This window comes from Canis aureus, chromosome 3, assembly GCF_053574225.1.
Source record: "Canis aureus isolate CA01 chromosome 3, VMU_Caureus_v.1.0, whole genome shotgun sequence".
NCBI lineage: Eukaryota > Metazoa > Chordata > Mammalia > Carnivora > Canidae > Canis > Canis aureus.
Genome location: NC_135613.1, coordinates 68,439,444 through 68,458,816, shown reverse-complemented (window position 1 = coordinate 68,458,816; position 19,373 = coordinate 68,439,444). Strand labels below are relative to the sequence as shown.

The window sequence follows — 19,373 nt, the reverse complement described above, 5'->3', positions numbered from 1 at the left end:
TTCTGCTATTTCCCATTTTTTCTCCTTTTATCTGTCCTCCTGTGTGCATTTTACTATAAGAAACAAGAAGAAACCAGGCAATACCTTCAACACTTTGCCTGATCACTCAGTTCATTAGGCTCATCTTCTACTTCCCTATCATTGCAGGCAAGAAGGTTAAGTTTCTGCCATGACATCAAAGATCTCCTTCTAATTTCCTTAATAGTGTTTTTCACGTCCCTTTGAGACCTCATTCACTAGCAACATCCAAGTTTAGTTTTCTACCTTCTGACCAACTTAACTTAGGTTTTCTCTAATGCACACATCAAAAATCTTCCCAGGCTTCATCTACTGGCCAGTTAGGTAGCCATATTTTTAGGTATTTATTATAGTATCACCTCACTGATGGTACCAAAACCTATAATGGGTATCGAATGCTGAGTAACAAACTATCCCAAACTTAGAACTTGAAACTTTTATTATCTAATCTTTCCTATGGGTCTAGAATCCAGACATGGCTTAGCTGGATGGCTCTGCCTCCAGGTCTCTCACAGGCTGTAATCAAGGTGCCAGGTGAGGCTGCAGCCTCAACTGAAAGGATAACTGGGGAGGATCCACGTCCAAGCTCTCACGCATGCTGTTGGCAGGATTCAGCTCCTCATGGACTGTAGTTCTTTGCTCACTGTTGGGTAGGGGCTTCCCTTGATTCTTTGCCATGTCTCTGCCTCTCCATAGAGCAGCTCACAACGTAGTAGTTGGCTTTCCCCAGAGCAAATGAGTAAGAGTGAGAGACGGGAGCCCAAAGCAGAAGCACAGTCTTTTTTAGAACCTAAGAAGGGACATGCCATCACTTTTCCCATATTCTATTGGTTAGTTATGAGACACTAAGTCCAGTCCACACTCAAGCAGGTGGGGCAGATCACACAAGAGCAACTATTTGAAGACCAAACTATAGGAATCATTGGGAGTCATCCCGGAGGCTGTCTACCACAACACTATACTATAGGGGGATAATCACATATAAAAGTCAACATGAGCCGAAATAGTGAGAAGTCAGAGAATAACAAACATAGAATAGAGTGTAAAGGCCTGCTCTTCAAGGTAGTTATTGCCAGTTTCACATTCTGGCTTTGCAGTATTGACACATTGGACTGTTTTCTTTGTTGGAAATGCAAGTTTTTTTCCAAGACCTCTAAAATCTAATTATGGGTGTTGTATAACCACTTTTCAGGATATTAAATTTGAGTATTGTATTACTTGGGGAACTACTGTAGTTTGGAGGAGAAAAATATATGCCGAGAAATGTAATCATAACATCCATGAAATCCATGGCATAGAAAGAACCTCAATTTCCTAGGGTGGCACTGACAGCTCCTGCTGTGACTTGCCCAGCTTTCCTGCTGGTCTCTATTTCATCCTGACTTCTGCTCATAAGATTTATCACTGACTAGTATCTAAGCCATTCATCCACTCACTGGTCAGCCACAAAGCACTAATTGAGAACCTGCTGTGTGCTAGACCCTGCACCAAACACCCCAGAGAATTAGTCACAATCTCTGCCCTTCACAGAATATAGTCTGATGGGAGAGGTGAACAAGTGAACACAGACAAAACCTTTGAGGTGAGTGGATGGGATTAGAAACAGCATTCCAGGAGGTGGACATGGCAAGCGTATAACATAGCCAAAAATTGTTGGAAAGTTCTGCTCAGACTGAGTCAATGGAACGAGGAAACTCCTGGTTATTTGTCTTAATCTCATGAAGATTTTTGTCTACCTGGGAACATCAGAAGGCCATACATGGAAAAGTTAATGGTCAGGGAGGACTTTCTGGTTCACTGCTGTCAAAGATTAGTTTCCATGGAAACCCTTCTTTCATCCATTCTCTTTCTCTGCTTCAGCCATGTTAATCTCTCACTTTCCCCACTAAGTTTTGCTCCACTTTCATTTTTGGATCCTTGAGTATGCCATTCCCTCCACCTATGACACTCTCTCTACTGCATCTTCCTTCATCTTGCTAGCTCCCACTCCTTCAGCTCAGCTTGGAGGTTACCTGCTCTGGGAACCCTTCCAGGACCACTACCACCCACAAACCAGAGTGGTCCTCATTAGCCTCAGAGCTTTCCCTGCTCTAACACTATTCATACTTGTTCCATGTTTGTCTTTTTAGATTACCAATTGTAAGTTCCTTGTGGACAAAGGTGTCATTTGTCTTCATCATCAAATTCCCAGAACCTAGCAGAGTACATGGCATATGGGACAACACAGGTGAATGGATGAATGAATAAACAGAGCATTTTCTGTCCCTGGAAATGGCTATATGGCCATTTGATGGGAGTGTTCTAGAAAAAATTGTGGATGAGGCAACAGGAGTTGTTAAGGTAGACTATTGAACTTTTAGCACAGTTCCAACTCTATAGTTTTAGAATATAGCAAAGAATAAAGCAATAGTAATTCCATCCTTCGTATAGGAGGAAAATATTCTGCTCTTTCAATCAATAACAAAGTTCAATAGTTTAGTATTTCAGTTGCAAATCAACCCACAAACAAAACTAAATACAAAGGAAATGATTTTTTTTAAGGTAGAATGAAAGGTCAAATGTGACTATTGGTTTATTTCTTCACAGATGCCCTGAGATGGTAAGTAAGCCTCCTGATTAAGAGAACTTAGTACTAAGATGCCTGTTCAGAGCTGAATAAATTCTGACTCTCTTCTAAGTCACTGGGCTCCCCTTCTTTGGCCTCATTGGTTGGGGTAGAAGGTTATTCTTGACAGTATCTAGCCTATGATTGACCTTGAGAATACAATGAGTTTTGAAAGATGTTTACACCAAAGATGTATATGCACACATATTTTAAAACTTGCTTACTATTTCAGAGACTCCCTCATCCCCCTGAAGCTCATGCATAGACTTCAAGCTGAGAAGCCCTGGCCCAGCATGAAGTAATTACCAAGATTCACAGACAGCTATGTGTTCTTAGGACTTAGGTCACAAAAAGCACGGTTTTTCTTTCCTTCTCAGAATCCTTAGGGTGATCGCAATAAAAGCAAACATGACAGCCATCAGCTGCATCCAGCCACTGACAAATACTGAACAATATGCAAAGAGCATACTGCAAACTTCTTGAGGTCTCGTCTGTATCTGCTCTATTTCTTGCAGCATCCCAAGTGAAAACAGAACAAAAGGGAAAGACTGGTAGAAATTTAAGAGAATGAGAAAAGACACATTGATGAAAACAAAGAGATAGTATTATTAAAGAGAACCAGGAAACAGTAACAATATATAGAGAGACAGAGCAAAGTCATGGGGAACTAGGACCCAAGGCATTAAGTTTTGTCACCTCAGGCATGGCCTTCCCCACAATTAGCTGCGGAACTGCCACGAGAAGATGCTAAGCTGGCCAACTGTAAAACTGTTTGACTTGTTAGGACTTAAATCAATAGGAACCAGTGTAACATTTGTGCTTCGTGTTCCTCTTATTTACACAAAAGACAAACTGAAGAAAAACTCTATTTCTCCAGCCTTAAACGTTCCCTCCAGGGAGTTGAGATCCTTCAAAATCAACAATGAAATGGTGAGAGGAAAAAATTAAGCACATTGGCAAGGCTATATTTAGATCCAGCTCAAAGACCCTCTTTGCTTTCTCCCTGTCTCCAGCTGGTTCCAATCTCAGCAAAATTCAATTGCCACCAATCTATAGCTTCCTATTGGGGTTTCTGGCCTGTCTTAATACAGGAACCAGGAAGAGTGGGAAGAAGAGGACATTGCTTAATTGGCAAAGGTCTCCTCCAACCCCCACCCCTCCAGAGCAGACATCCCTCAGACAAATCCATGCTGACCAACACTGTGAGGTGTCCTACCTGCCTTCAAGGCTCACCTCGGGGGTCTCAAAGCCTTCTCTAAACCTTTGCAGGCCAAGGTGGGAAATGCACCCACTGGCTGGCTTTGGGTCCCTTTCTGGCATTCAGGATGTTGAAGTGTGGATGTGGTGAGTTCCCCAATGCAAAATTCTGGATTTCCCTGGGTCTTCCAGTAGGAGCCATGATTAACTGTGCTGACAACACAAGAGCCAAAAATCTGTGTATCATCTCCGTGAAGGGGATCAAAGGATAACTGAACAGACTTCCTGCTGCTGGAGTGGGCGACATGGGGATGGCCATAGTGAAGAAAGGCAGACCACAGCTCAGAAAAAAAGATACATCCAGCAGTAGTAATTCAACAACGGAAGTCATACTGGAAAAGATGGCATGTTTCTCTATTCTGAAAGTAACAGGGGTCAGAGTAAACAAAGGCAAAATGAAAGACTGCTATCACAGGACCAGTTGCAAAGGAGTATACAGACTTGTGGCCCAGGATTGTATCCAATGCTAACAGTATTGCCTGATTCTTTGGTGCATTTGTTTTGAAAAATTAAAAAATTGGGCAGCCTGGTGGCTCAGTGGTTTAGTGCTGCCTTCAGCCCAGGATGTGATCCTAGAGATCCAGGATTGAGTCCCACGTCGGGCTCCCAGGATGGAGCCTGCTTCTCCCTCTGCATGTGTCTCTGCCTCTCTCTCTCTGTGTATGTGTCTCACATGAATAAATAAATAAAATCTTTTTTAAAAATTAAAAATTATTTGCTAAAAAGAAAAAAAAAGCACAGGGCTGACTTTTGAACCCCAGCTCTGCCTCTCGCTACCTATATGGCTTAACCAGTTATTTAGTCGAAGTTCTGTTATCTGTAAAATGAGCAGAATAAAATCTTCCACCTAGGGTTGTTGCAGCACATGTGACTGTTGGAAGAATGCATTGAGCATAATACCTGTTGCATGGCAGAAATTTGCCAGACATGGGCTGGTATGATTAAACCCCCTACTCCCACAAAACCTGAGCTATGCCTAAGTCTGAACACATGACCACACTAGATTGAAATGATCAACAGCAGGTCTGTTTCACAACTACCCGGGGGACGGAAGCCGACCCTCCACCTCCAAAGCCTCCGACGCTACCTGGCTCCAAATCTCTTTGGCAAAGGAACCAAGTTAGAAGCTATGATGGAAAAACTGTTTTCCTACTTGACTTTAACGAGCTCTCAAACCTTCCAGCCAACAAATGTGTGGAGCTCCCCCAGGCAATTGTCCCACACCAGCTGGCTGTCCCGTAATTTTAACTCAGTTCTCATGCTACCCATCTGGAGAGGCAGGGGATTCCACAGGTGAAGGGCTCGGTCCCCCTGACTGTCCCCTTCCCACTTTAGGCCCCGGCTATTGTCACCTGTCCCACCGTGTGGGAACACGGGATGGCTACAGGGCAGGGTTCCTAGCACCGCCCCTGCCTCGGATCCGATTAATCTGCTTTAGTGGCTCACAGAACCCAGGCAAACGGTTTACTTGCTAAGTTACCGATGTAGTCCCAGTTTACTATAATCGTTAGAGGATATGCAGTACCCCCCCCAACCCCCCGTTATCCTCCGAGGGATGCCTGCAGATAAACCGAACCCGATACAGACTGTGTGTTCCATACGTACCTCCCTACGATAAAATTTATGAATTAGGCACAGTAGGAGATTCACGACGACTACTCATAAAATACAATTAGGGCAGCCCGGGTGGCTCAGCGGTTTAGCGCCGCCTTCAGCCCAGGGTGTGATCCTGGAGTCCCGGGATCGAGTCCCACGTCGGGCTCCCTGCGTGGAGCCTGCTTCTCCCGCTGCCTGTGTCTCTGCCCCTCTCTGTCTCTGTGTCTGTCATGAATAAATAAATAAAGTATTAAAATAAAATACAATCAAACGATAAGCTGTAATCAAGGTCGCGTGCATGCGGGGCTCTCGCGGCCTCCGGGCCCCCGCTCCCCTCCCCAGCTGAGCCACGCAGGCCCGGGGAGGTACAGTCAGGCCACTACTGCCCTTCTGAGGATTCTCCGGGAGGATGAGCTGCTTCGGGACCTCCGTAAACCCCAAGGGACTAAAGCTGTGGCAGGGGAAACTGCCCCTAAGGGTGGCGAGGGGCAGCCGCTGAAACTAGGGAACAGCCAAACCTAAGAGACCTCGGGCCACCTGGAAGCAGCACCCTCCCCGCCCTCTCCCGGCGCCTCTACATTTGCCAACCGGAAGCTCTCCTAGGCTTTTATAAGGGCGCCATTTTTGATGACGCTATTGATTACACGATTGGCCAATGGCGACCCAGCCCTCCGCTAGCCCCTCCCACCCCACATTTGCCAACCGGAAGCTCTCCTAGGCTTTTACGAGGGCGCCATTTTTGATGACGCTATTGATTACATGATTGGCCAATGGCGACTGAGCCCTCCGCTAGCCCCTCCCACCTCCGCGCCCCCCCAGGCTGGGGGAAGGGTGAGGCGGAACGTTCCAACCCATTCATGAGCTGCTTGGGTGCCCCGAGAACCCGTTTCCACCTGTGGTTACCTAGATACTTTCCAAAAATTACCTCATCAACATAAACTCAGGTGTGGGTAGAAGGGGCTTGTTATAAATAACAAGACTCCTTTTCCCTCCATTCCTCTGATCACTTAGGAAATTCTAAGAGTTTTTGGAGCTTGGGGCGAGAAACAGGATGAAAACGAAATATTATATTTCTTATTATAAATCACCATATCACGGGAGCATACTACACTTAGGGTTGGCTCACATTTTCCCTACGAATTTAGACTTGGGACAGATCCGACGAGCCTACTCGGGCTTCTGCAAATTTCTATAACACGGTATTCTTTGTGGTTGGTTCTCTCCCTTCTTGGCCTATTCAACCCATTGAAACTGAATCTATCACTTAGGGGAAGAGGTCCCCTGCCCTCTCACCACCCCACCCCACCCCCCCACCCCCCACCACCACCACCACCACCACCAACCCGCACTGGGGTCCCTGATCTTGGTAAAACCTTCAGCAGTCAGTGGAGGCGGAATTAACATTCGCAAGGGCAACCCCTCCCGGCCAGGCAGCGGTCTGGAGGCCTCATCTGCATGGGCCATAACATGCCTTGTGTTGTCTTCAAGGCAGGAATGGCCCAAAGAACTACTCAACCGGCTCCAGGAAATGGCTAAATGGCAGGTCAAATTGCCCATAACTTTGACGAGGAGGATGGCTGGATAATTCCATCGCCTCTCTAGGGAGAGATGAAATGCAGAATTCAAGCGTCAAGAAAAGGAATCATAAAAAATAAAAAAATAAATAAAAAAAATCCCCGATGCAGAATTTACATCCTGCTGTAAAACGGGGAAGAACAGAGGATGCAAAGGTATCCTCATATTAGCAGAGTGCCTTTGTCAGGAAACAACCTCCTCCAGCTGGACCAGACTGTTTGCCTTTCAGATGATTCCTGTCCGGGCCAAACAATCCAGACATTTGCAATTATAGCATATCAATTTGTTTTTAAATTATAAGGCTGCCGGGAAAGGTTGACTCCTTGCCAGAAATATGCTTCGAGGTGCTCTGGGGCAGCTGCTATGCAATGTGGTGAGACCACCAATCTGTCCAGACACAGAGGATTTATGCACCTGTGTGTGCAGCCCACGTGGAGCCATGGAGCTGGGCAAGCTCTGAGCTGGCCTCTCGCACTCTGATAGCCCTGGGTCCACATGAAAATGAGTAAACGAAACCTCATTTAAAATGGTGTTATGCTATATGTTGGCAAATCAAACTCCAATAAAAAAAATATACAAAAAAAAAAAAATGGAGTCAGGAAGCCCTGAAGGGGGAGCACTTGGTCCCACCATTCACTGCAGCCTGCAGAACCAGCCGGAAGGAGGATGATCACTCCTGACTCCAGCAACAGTGCACAAACCACCACTTGCAGCCAACAAGAAACCACCACACCCTCAAACTCCTTTTCTTGTCCAACGAACTTTTGTTCAACCCTCCTCAATTATCCCCTAAAACCTAAAAAAGTTTGCCCTTCCTTTTGTCTCTTCAGACTCAACTATGGTCTTCCATAGTTTGCTTATCCCAAATTGCAATCCCATGGATATTCCTGAATAAGCTTATTTTGCTAATAAAATAGTTGGCTGTTTTGCTTTTTAGGTTGACATCTGCAGATGTCTAACGTGGCCTCATTCTGGCACATGTACAAGACCCTGGAGGTGTCCTCCTCAAAGAACTGGCGGGGTGCTTTTTCTTCACCTGTTGTGTGTGTTTGCATCCTCTGAAGAGATCCACGTGGGGAGGATAGCCAAGGAGTCGGCCTCCCAGGCTCTCCTGCGTGGAACCCACCTTCCTCTTCCTTCACACAAGAAGGGCAATGTCTTGTCATTTGATACAGGTGAGTGTCACCTCTCACATGGAAGACCCCTATGGCCATCTTCACAGATCAAAAGCATAGCCTCTGTTCCAACAGAGTCAACTCCCTTTAATGAAGGCCTCCACAAAGTATCCCGGTAGTGTCAGAGGAAAAGGTGAGGGGACATTACCTGGCTACTTTGCCCCTTATACCACCTGGCATAAGGGGAATATCAGGTATAAACCTGGGGGAGGTTTACTTAACTGTACCCTCAGTCTGCCAGCCATCGCTTCTGGAAGCCCTCGCCATCCAGTGTCCCTCCTCTCCTCTCTGAGGACATTCCACCCATTCCACATTTAAGGGGTGCCCTGGTCCTGAATCCTTTCTGTGGGAGCCTTTGATGTCAGCTGGGTGACAGTAAAGTCATTCGCCAGCTGGGTTTCTGCTCACTGTTAGGAGTGAGGGGTGGCAAGAGCAGGGATTGTCTCATTCCCTAGGGTGGGTCTGTTCCCCGGACAGAGGGTGGAGCCAGCCCTGAAGGAGCAAGGACAGGCACACACTGCACTGCACCTGCTGGGTCAGCTATCTGTAGCTGGAAATGCGGAGCCAGAATTAACAAGTCTGATGCAGCCAGATGCCCCAAAGGAATTTTTTTCCTATTTTATTCTCACTTATTAAATTTTAAAGAGCCCTCAAAGACTCCAACCTAACACGGAAATCAAAGACAACAAAACAATGCGTTTATTTCCTATTAATACAGTAAAGCAGTCAGTCCTGCTGCAGCAAAGTTGTGAATTACTGGAGAAAAATCAACCATCTTCTCGGAGGAGACTCAGAGCTCTACCTGCAGGTAGCCCCCAGCTGGGCCCAGGATTCCATGAAGCTCACACCCTCGCTTCCAAGATCCCCAGCTGCCCACACACCTGCTGGCTATGGCCAGGACCAAGAGCCCTTGGATAGATTCTGGCTGCCTGGGGAAACTCAGGGGTTCAGGGGGCTTCCCCAAAACAGCTCACTGCCAACCTAATTAATTTTATTTTTTTTTATTAAGAGTGTATCATTAGTTTCAGATTTAGAATTCAGTTATTCATCAGTTGCGTATCACACCCAGTGCTCATTACATCACCTGCCCTTCTTAATGTTCATCACCCAGTTACACCGTCCTCCACCCACCACCCCTCCAGCAACCCTGAGCTTGTTTCCTAGAGTTAATAGTCTCTTAGGATATGTCTCTCTTTCTGATTTTGTCTTATTTGCAGAGAGTATTCTTTACTCATTTTATTTGAGGATCTTGATACTTTTTTGAGGAGGGGGTGGCAGGAATCAAAGTAATGCATGCACATGGTTTTAAAAAATAAAGTATATCAGGGTTTATAGTGAAAAGCAACCTGGCACCAGCTGAGCACCCTGAAGACTTAATAGTTCCGGAAGGTGGAGTTCTTTAAGAATTTCCTGTAAAAATGGACAGGAAGCTCCCAGAAAGCCAAGTGTGGTCTCCAGGGCTATCATGAGGTCACTTGTACTCCTGCCTCCATCCTCCCTACCTGAGCTGGGCTCTGCTGATGGCCATGAGACATTCTGTAGCAACCTTTTAGATACAGGGACATCTTGAGCTAATAGGAAAACAAGTTATGCAGGCCAATGGTAAGTAAAGTGGGCTTTAAACTGGGTGATCATGTAACTCATCCAAATTAGGATACTTTTGAAAGCAAGAGTGCTGTAAATCATTAAGCCAACAATATATACAAATGTCAGATCATTATGTTATACACCTGAAACTAATATAATGCTATATGTCAATTAGACCTCAATAAAAAAATCATTAAGCCTAGACAACATAAGTAAATTGTGACTAGTTTTAGACCCTTTCATCCAACTCCTGAGGTTTCAACCTACCCCAGATGCTCCATCCAGCCTCCCTGTGCCAGGAGCCTCACCCCAAAGGCAAGGGGTCAGGAGGGAAGGGGCATCTGGATGAAGTGCAGGCCAAGGAAGGCATGAGGGTCAAACAGAGGTGGTACATATTTGATGGGAATTTTAAAGGGTGTTTTCATTTGAAATCTGGTTTGACAAAATGATTAAGGCATCAGTTTCTATTCTGAATGTTCCCCTTTGTGAATTTCCCTGCCTCCTGCAAAAACCAGCACAAAACAGAATTTTGTGGGGAGAAAGGTTCTGAAAGGGGAGAGGGTGGGGGACCCAAATCAAGCCACCTCCCAACCCTAGTTTGTCCAGATCTTGCTCCATGTTCTGTATTCAGGGCTCAGAGCAGCAGCTCTTGCCCCCCAAGCTTCTGTTCCCTGATCATCCTGGACCAAAAAAGGTTTGGATCCTCATGGGAGTAAAGAGACCAGAGGCCACTGGTCCATCACCCACTGGCAGCTTGAACAGCTCAGAAGTCATCCTAGGGAAAAGTGGGTGCTGAGCCCCAGACACTGAAGCATTAAGCTTGTGTGTATTTGTGTGTGTGCACGTGTGCTTCCTTATTTGCACTGAAATGACACAGGGTACTTTCAGACAGCCTAGTTGGAGCAGAATTTTCTCTTTCACTGCTTACAGAGACCGGGAGAAGCCAAAACACCAAGAGGACAACCCCCTTCTCTCTTTAGCATAGCCTCGGAGGGGATCTTCCAGAAACCCTCCCTTCTGCTACCCCTTGAACAAATCATTGTGCAAAGGGCCCAGAGGCTGAGAAGATGGCCCAGATAGCTCCACAAGCAACCTCTGGGCACAACTGGCTGATCAGGGACTTGTCCCAATGGTGTCAGACCGAGCAGACATTTGAAAGGGGGGTTAACAGATGACAAAACTCCAGAAGTAGGCACCATCCCTCTGCCTCCTGCAGACATCTATTTGAGTGAGGGTATCCCCCATACTTTCCAGGCAAAGCTGCTGAGGCTGACCACCTTAATCACCCATCCAGATGCCTGGGTTTCAGGACTGGCAACTCCATTGGCCACTATTCTCATAGGAAGCTTCAGGTGTTGCCAGCAGAGGTACTAGTTAGCTGTTCCTTCAAGGAAATTGAACTGATAGTTCACTGGCATGCTGTTGACACAGAAGGCCAGTGTGCTGGCCAGGTCAGCTGACCAGGTGGTCACAAAACTGAAACCTGGACAGCATATGTCAGCCCCTCAAGCCCCTGAAGGCTCATTTCCCCCCAAGATCAAGCCCCAAAGGCACCTGTCTGGGTCAGAAAGTGGAACATTCCATGCAGAAGAGCAAAGAGTAACAAAAGGAAGCCCTCTGGGGGCAGATACCACCTCAAGCCACAAATCCAAGTGCACATCCGCCCTGGTGACACTAGTTGAGAAAATTGCTGCCAAATTGCACCTTGTTGCTAAGGACCCAAAGGATTCTTTGCCAACAAGCCACAGCAATGGCAAAGGCTAGGGGGAGGCCAAGCTGGCTGAATGTGGATGGGCAAGTGAGAGGGTTTCCAGAGGGGTGGAGGGTGGCTGATGACTGCTGCAGGGTATAGAGATGCTTTATGAGGTGTAACACCCGTGCTTCCACAGTCCATAAACCGGCCAGGCCTGAAGGCTGTTCCCATGGAGAAGCTCTCAGTACTATTCTAAGCAAGGCTGCCCTTCTGGAATCAGTGCATGGCCTCAGGCTGAGAGAAGGGATTGGGCACGTGTCTACTGAGATGTATGTACTGAAATAATTTTTCAAAATACAGCTTTACACCCTTGTCTCCTCATGTAGCTCTGCTTACCTGTAAAATTCTCCTACTTCCCCTTTGGAACCTCTGTTGTACCTGTTCTTTGAACCCACAGAGTTCTAAGGGGAAGAATGAGGGTTACCCTACATCCATACCTCCCACTCACCTTGAATAACTTTTCCCATTAATTTCTCACCTCCCTTCCTGCCTGGGCAGCCAAACCTGAGAGACCTGGACCTCCTGCCATTTCCTGAGTCAGACCACATCCTGACACCAGGGCTTGTCAGCTCTCACGAAATGGCTGGTGACCTTCTCAGGTGCTTCAAAGGCAAAGCCCCAAGGCCCCCACATGCAGGAAATGAGTTAATCTCACAAAGTGTCTGACTGAATTTTATCCAGCTCTCCCAAGCATGCGTGAACATGGAACCCAGCACAGGTCACCCATCTACACAGGTCAGCAAAACACAGTGATTGAAGGGATAACCACTATCCTTTTTATAATATAGGATAACTGCCCACAACACCTGTGCCTTTCCATCTGTGGTTTCCCCCAGATTGGCTCAATACTAATTATTGTGGGGAGCATCATGCTGGGTACTAAGAAAGTAGGTACCATAAGACTGACTCACCAGCTTGGCCTCAAGGTGCTTCTAGGAACTGACCAAGTATGAATCCAAATGATAATAGAGAAGGGACCAAAGCACAGAAAACAGAGCTATAGGGGTTATAAGAGGAGCACATGGGCTGGTTGGTTTATCAGGAAAACTTTAGGAGGAGGCTCCAAAGGGCAAAGCAAGCATGTCCACCTTTTAGAGCAAGACGCTGTGATGGAGGGAATAGCACCTGCCATTGGACATCAGCAAAACCTGGGATCAAATCCTGTGCATATCACTCACTAGCTGAGCAATTTTGGCCAAGTTACTTCTGTGCCTTTTCTTCACCTCAAAAGTGAGAATAATAACACTAGCCTCACAAGGGGGCTACAAGGATCAAATCCATGAACATTTGTAAAGAGCCCTGTCTGGCACACAAAAGTGATCCAGGAATATTAATTTATTAATTCTGAGCATTGCACTAAGTCATCTCAGCTCTAACCCCACACAGTCTTCCTTCTGAGATGCTTCCAGGCTAAGAAGATGGGACAGGGAAGGGAGCACAGAGTTCACAGCTGACATTCTAGGCCAGGCGTTGTTCCCCAGTGGAAAATGATAAATAGCTTTCACTTGATGTTACCCCAGAATCCTTCCCCAGGAGCAGTTATTACAGAGTTTAAAAGCAAACTGAAGTGAACATCCAGAACAGAAGAGGCAATATGCATGTATACACACACACACACACACAGACGCACATGTACGCATGCCCTCCCTCTTTGTAAGAAAGGTTGCCATGGAGATTAAACAGAGAAACAGCAAAGACACAGAGGAGCCACTGAAATGGCTATAATTAATTTAAAGCATTAGAAACAATTAAAATTGTATTAAAGCAAGTTCATTTGAACAAGGCATAAATCGGGTGAGCTGATCACATCAAGCATGAACAAAATAAAGCATTGCTTTGGGGTGTTAGAATACGTGCCTTCAAAGGAGGGAAATAAATTATTGCACAGTTTTCAGGAACAATGAAATATGTAACCTAATTTATCCAATGTTTCTGAAAACAAGACGGTTCTCCAATATTTCCATTTCCTCTAATACCTTTATGCCAGGTACAAAAACAAAATGGGGATAGAAAGCTACGCCTTATCAAGCAAATGGATCCCCATGTCTCTTTGTCAGCCACTGTGGCCACAGATCACTCACCAGAAGGGAAGGGGAGAGTGGGGGACCAGCATTATGGAATGCCTACTGGACACCAGCACTCTCTGGGCACTTCACACCATCTGTCTCCTTTACACCTCCTCCAAACACCACCAGGAAGGCCTGAGTGGTCTGTCCTGCCAACAGGAGACTCAGAAAGATTGGTAACATACTCAAGGTATCATAGCAACTTGGAGGCCAAATAAGCACTTGAACTCAGATCTATCCGGATTCCAAACTACATGTGCTTGCCACTGTGTCACACCACTTCTCATGGAAGAAAGGGAAATGTGACATGGGACCATAGACAATGAGTACCATTTTGAGCCCCTGTGTGCCAGGCCCTGTGCTACACAGTTTATAAACACCATCTGATTTGATTCCCACACAGATCATTTGTTTTTCAGTGAAGGAAACTATAGCACTCACAAAGTTCAACTTGTCCAAGATGACACAATCAATGATGAACAAAGCCAAGATTCCCACACGCCCTGCCCCCACCAAGAATTAAGACTTAATTCTTTAACATCTCAGCCCTCTGCTTTTGCTCTGTGTTCCTCTACTCCTATAGCACATATCACTACTACCATGTGTCACAACCTGCTTCAGACTAAGTAGTACTTAGGGGTGGCTGGATATTTCATTTTTCCATTTAGACAACTAGGAATAGCAGAAAAAACTTTCCACAGGAGGCAAATTCCAAGGCAGATCTTGACTTAGACAAGTGAGCTTTGAATGGGCAGATCCCCTTCCTGTTCCCGAGACCAGTTGAGACTGAAACTTAGAGCCGAGATTGGAGAACCCTAAGACAAGGACAAACACCAGGGGTATTTGCATAAGGCAGCCTGAGGCCCCAAGGGCTAGCAGCAGACCCACCTGTCCAGGGAAGACAGACCTGTGGCCAGGAGAGTGATGCCGAGTGTCATATCCAGTGATGAAGGGAGAACAGAAGTCGGAGAGGAAGTGAGATGGGGAGAAGGCATGTCAAATGTAGGACGGAACTGGGAACAAGGAAGAGAAGTGCAGAGTTAATGCAATGACAGTATATGTGCTGCCGAAGCGAGCACTGTTAATGCAATGACAGAGTATATTCTGTGGCCTCTCTCCTCTTTGGTGTCTGACTTGTATGTTCCAGGGAAGGTGGATGGCTCTAAGGAGCTCATCAGAAAGTGCCAGAGGAACATTAGCCAGGACTCTGCAGTACAGTCATGCGTGTTGCAATACTGAAACATGTCATACTGGCTATATAGACACAACCAGTTGCCTGAAACTCACAAGGGTCCCATCACTCTAGCCACACCAACATTCCCTCCTCCAAGACTTCTCAGGGTTCCCCACCTACCAGCAGTGACAATGCCGACACCTGCTTCAGCACCCCAGGCACAGTTGTGATTTACCAGCCTGGGCCACTTTAGTGGGTAAATATTTGTGCATACCACCCCCTTGCACTATGATAAGGACTTACAAAGTGACATATTGAATCCTGACCATAACCATGAAATGGATAGTATGGTCTCGATTTTTCTGACGCTGGCTTTGGGAGGTTAAGCAATGACCCAAGAGAAGTGGCCTTGGGAGACAGGGCTAAGAGGCTGGCATGAGCTGAGGGAAGAACCAGGAAAATGAATGGCTGGCATCTGCTCTCTCATGTCTCAAGGAACTGAGCTTGGAATTATTTCCTATGGGGAGAAATTTCATGGGTCACAGGGAGAATGCTAGGCCATAAGCTGCCTACAAAGAGGCCATCTAACTATGTGTTTAATTAGCCCACTCCCTGGACACATTAAATACAGATGGCCATGTAAGAGAGATTTATTGATCAAATGAAAAATCAGATAAATGATAGAAGTTGCAGGAGCACCTACGGCAGCCTCCTGCCTGTGATTCCAGAAGGGAAGTGAGGGGGTAATAAATGGTCTCCACCCCACCTGACAGGGAAGATAAAAGGCCTGTCTGGGCAACTCGGGTATCCAGAAATATTTATTCCTCCATGTAATTCATTAGTGCACACCAATGTGGTACAAAAGCAATATGTATTTCAGGTTATGATTTCCCAGAGAATCATTTCCTTTGCCTTCATAAACTAAAGAAAAATATCCAGACCACCCACCCAGCAGAGCAGTCTGAGCTGGAAGAAGTTGAAACAGAAAAGCAGCAGGCTAGAGCTGACAATGTGGAAAGCAGGGTCGAGCAAGAAGAGGCTATGGGTTCATTTGTTGATTCATTCATTCTTTCAGCAAATATTTAATGGGCACCTACTACGTGGCAGACACTGTTCTAGACAGTGGGGGTATGGAAGTGAATGAGACAGAGTCCCTGACCTCATGGAGCTTCTAATCTAGCATGGGAGGCAATTTTAAAAACATACAATCTGATGTCAGGCTAAAAATAGGTAGAACCAGTGGAAAGATTCTAAGGCCAGAATGTTTTTGGTATATTTGGGAAACAGCAAGAAAGTAACATGGCTAGAACAGAGCATGTAAGAAAAAGAATGGGTGATAGGGTATAGAAAGCCTGGGCCAGCAGAGTCTTAAAAGCGATAGAAAAGAGTTTGGATTTCATCTTGGGTATAATGGGGAGTTTGAAGCTGCTAGAGGGTTCTAAGTAGAACAATGACATAACCTGATTTACATTTTAAAATGTCTCTAGTTGCTGAGCAGCAAATGGATCATAATAGGCCAGAGATCTGGGGACATCAGTGAGGGGCCATTGCAGGACAAAGAATCTTATTGAAGGCTTATTATGTCATGTAGTATCATGTATTAAGTCATATAATCCTTGCAAAAAAAACGCCTTTATTACCTCAGTGGAGGAACAGAGGCAAAGAGAGGTTAAGCAGGTTCTGAGCCCAGGTCCCCTACCTCTAACCTGCTGTGCTGTGCTGCCTCTCTCAGTAGCCCAGATGGGAGAGACTGTGGCGGCTTGGAAAGTGATGAGGGCCAATAGAGTAGTGAGAAATTGTAGGATCCCAGTTATATTTTTAAATTAGTGCTGACAAGATTAGTATCTTAATTAAATTAGATGGGAGATGAGAAGAAAATAGTTTGAGTTTGTTGCTTTGAAAGCACTGATTTCAAAGTTCTAGAAAGAGCCAAACACAGCCTTTAAGTCAGTGGTTCAGAGACCTAGAGACTCAGCAGAGGTTTTCACAAACACAGACTTTAGGACCTCACCCTGCAGGCATTGAAGGAGACATTCCAGATGTGGGCCCAGGAACCCGCATCTTCCAGCCACTTGTCAGGCGATGTTGAGGCAGCTGGTCCCTGGGCTCACACTGGGGTCTCTGCTCTTGGTTTTATGTCCTAAGTCCCACAATGTGAGAGCTGAGGACACCTGAGAAGTGAGAGTGCCACTACCACTGCAGATGAGGATTTCAAGGCCCAAGAAGGAAGTTGGTCAGGCCCAGTCCATGAGGGGGGCCGCACTGGTGAGAGAATTTCCATCCTCTGATTCTGGGGCAGAGCTGCGTACCCTACCCCAGGATGACTCCTTTGGACAGCACCACATTGCTTACCTGTATCATTCCTTGCAAGGACAGGCAAAGGACCTGAATGACTTCTGTGGGGTCATAAGATGTACGTTCGGGATCTGATCTTGCAATCCACCCACTGAGAGATCCAGGGAAAGTCACATTACCTCTCTGCACTTCAATTTTCTGGTTTCTAGAATCAGAACTTCAGGTCCTCATGCTATTGCTATTTGAGTAAATGAAACAATACATGTGAAATGTCTAACAAGACTTCGATGTTAGTTACTCTCTGTGGTTTTATTACAGTTCACCCAAATCTCCTGGCTCCCAATGCCATGTCTTTCTCCTACAGCATGTTCATTAGGATTTTCATGCCTTTGTATCTCTAGGATAAGATGCATGTGCTCCAGGAGTGAGGAGCAACTCTAGATGTTATAAACACATGGCTTCAGGGGCCTATGGGTGGATCCTCAGGAGGAGAGCCCACCTAAGCTGGTGGAGAGTGGGGAGGGAGCGCGGAAGGGCACACACGCCAGCGCTGCCATGAGCCCCCAAGGATAGATTGGTGACAATGGTGGAGGGCACTACATAGCCCATGTCCGCAGGTGGCTGAACCACAATAACATTCATATCTGTGTAACAACTTGCACGTCACAAATGCTTTCAATGGATTGCTTCACTTGAGCCTCAAAATAACTCAATGCAGTAGCTGTTCTTACCGCACCTCCAATTTTAGAAAGGAAAAATTGAGGCTTAGTCACACCATTTGCCCAGATAACACAATAATAAGCAATAGATCTGATTTTTGACTCACAATCTAACTCCCATCTGGACCAGTGCTATCCAAAAGAAAACGAACATGAGCTACTTACATGGTTTTTTCCTTCTTGATTTTAAGAAGAAGGAACACGTATCATTCATTTTAATCATATACTTTATTTAGCCCAATACATCCAAAATATCATCATTTTAACATGTAATCAATATAAAACATTTAAATGGGATGGTTTTGGGCAGTCCCAGTGGTTTAACGGTTTAGTGCCACCTTCAGCCCAGGGCGTGATCCCGGGGGGCCCAGGATCAAGTCCCACGTCAGGCTCCCTGCATGGAGCCTGCTTCTCCCTCTGCCTGTGTCTCTGCCTCTCTCTCTCTCTCTGTGTGTGTCTCTCATGAATAAGTAAATAAAATCTTTAAAATAAATAAATAAATAAAAATTAAATGGGATGGTATTTCATTATTTTTTATGCACTCTTTGAAATCCAATGTCTATTTTACACTTACAGCACATCTCAATTCACTAGCCACATTTCAATTGCACATGTGACTAATAGTGACTGGCTAGTGGCAACTCTAGACCAGGGATTAACAAAAATCCTTCTTCAAAAGGATCAGATAAATATCTTGGGTTTCACAGGCCACCTTCATATTCTGCTACATATTCTTTTTCTTTTCTGTTCTTTCCTTTTTCTTTCTTTCTTTCTTTCTTTCTTTTTTTTTCTTCTTTTTTTTTTTTTTTTTTTTTTTACAATCCTTTAAAAATGTAAAATCTACTCTTAGTTGATAGGTTATAGAAAAACAGGCCACAGGAGCACCTGGGGAGTTAGTTGTTAAATATCTGCCTTCGGCTCAGGTCATGATCCCAGGGTCATCAAGCACCGAGTCAAGCTCCCTGCTCAGTGGAGATCTTGCCTGCTTCTCCCTCTCCCTCTGCTCTTTTCCCCTGGCTCATGCTCAGGCTCTCATTCTCTCTATCTTAAATAAATAAACACAAATCTTAAGAAAAAGAAAAAGAAAAACAGCCCACAGATAAGATTTGGCCTGTGGCTCATGGTGTGCCTACTTCTGCTCCAGACTATAAGCTCACTGAGGACAAGAATGTATGCACTACTATATCCTCTAGTAGTGCCTGGAATAGAGCAAGCACTCCATAAATAGTTTGGAATTAAATTTAACTGAGTCAAGTCAGACAGGATTTATCATTGCCACCTGAGAGATGACAAAAGTGAAATCAGAGAGTCCAAGCAACTTATCTGAAGTCATATAGTTACCTACAAACCCAAAGCTGTGTGACTACCAGTCACACTTCCAATATAAGACGACACCTGTTTCACAGCTACATTGACAGTCACTCTGATCCCAATTCTTTCATCTCTTTTCCTTCTGGATTTGATCTCAGGCTCCCAGACCACATGCCCCCGAGGGGCCTAGCAGAGAGGAGGAGTGGAGGGGTCCTGCACATCTTAGGAGACCCTGGCGGAGC

The 19,373-nt window shown here is 45.6% G+C and overlaps 2 long non-coding RNA genes and 1 pseudogene across 3 annotated transcripts; 2 read left to right on the top strand and 1 right to left on the bottom strand.

Annotated features, from left to right (window-relative positions):
- Window positions 1-439: 439 nt before the first annotated feature.
- Window positions 440-6,161, bottom strand: LOC144311265 (uncharacterized). Of its 2 annotated transcripts, XR_013376823.1 has the most exons (3): window positions 5,995-6,077; window positions 5,486-5,701; window positions 440-808 (listed from the first exon to the last, which is right to left on the bottom strand). It is a non-coding gene; the product is annotated as an uncharacterized LOC144311265 (long non-coding RNA). The 2 variants fall into 2 exon arrangements; XR_013376822.1 differs by having other exon boundaries at window positions 5,486-6,161.
- Window positions 3,919-4,363, top strand: LOC144311264 (large ribosomal subunit protein uL14 pseudogene; annotated as a pseudogene).
- On the top strand, window positions 6,129-10,007 carry LOC144311266 (uncharacterized). Its single transcript, XR_013376824.1, has 3 exons — window positions 6,129-6,420; window positions 7,989-8,226; window positions 8,945-10,007. It is a non-coding gene; the product is annotated as an uncharacterized LOC144311266 (long non-coding RNA).
- The last annotated feature ends 9,366 nt before the right edge of the window (window positions 10,008-19,373 follow it).